Genomic DNA, 632 nt, shown 5'->3' on the forward strand with positions numbered 1-632 from the left:
ATGGAGTTTTACTCAGCAGTAAAGAAAGATGAAATCATGAAATTTGCAGGTAAATGGATGGAACTAGAATCTGTTATACTAAGTGAAGTAACACAATCTCAGAAAAAAAAATCAACATATGTTCTCCCTCATATGTGGATCCTAGGATCAGACTCTGATAAATAAGTATGCAAACAGACATAACTGCAGGAACCAGGACAAGGGTAAGGAAACAGTGAGGTAAAGGAAAAGAAATAACCTGAAGGAGAAGAATAGTAGGTAACAGGCCTTAATAAGGGAGATGTGGATAAAAATTGGGTTAGTCTAAGGGAGGGGGGAGGGAAGGGTATACGAGGAACCTAGGGGATAAGGAGAAAGAAGAAGCTCAACAGAGGTAGGATCATAGGAGCAAGGATATTAGTAAGGAAGAAAGGGGGGAAGTTGGGGGCGCCTTAAGTGGGAAAACCATGATAGAGTGGTGAGACGATACAAGAGAGAAACAATGCCTAGCTAGTCACGAAAACCAGAGGGAACCATATTATTCCTACAATCTACAGATAAATTATACATAACAGATCAAGAATCATATCTCTAGATAAGGAATATTTGAGACCAACTGGTCATTACCCAAGATTTATCTGCAGGACACACAG

At 39.7% G+C, this 632-nt stretch overlaps 1 protein-coding gene across 1 annotated transcript in view; it reads left to right on the forward strand.

Annotated features, from left to right (window-relative positions):
- Trdn (triadin) overlaps positions 1 to 632 on the forward strand; it is a 226,845-nt gene that overhangs the window by 222,298 nt on the left and 3,915 nt on the right. The gene's annotated exons all lie outside the window — the stretch shown is intronic.

Source organism: Nannospalax galili, unplaced genomic scaffold (genome assembly GCF_000622305.1).
Source record: "Nannospalax galili isolate Female #2095 unplaced genomic scaffold, S.galili_v1.0 scaffold1340, whole genome shotgun sequence".
NCBI lineage: Eukaryota > Metazoa > Chordata > Mammalia > Rodentia > Spalacidae > Nannospalax > Nannospalax galili.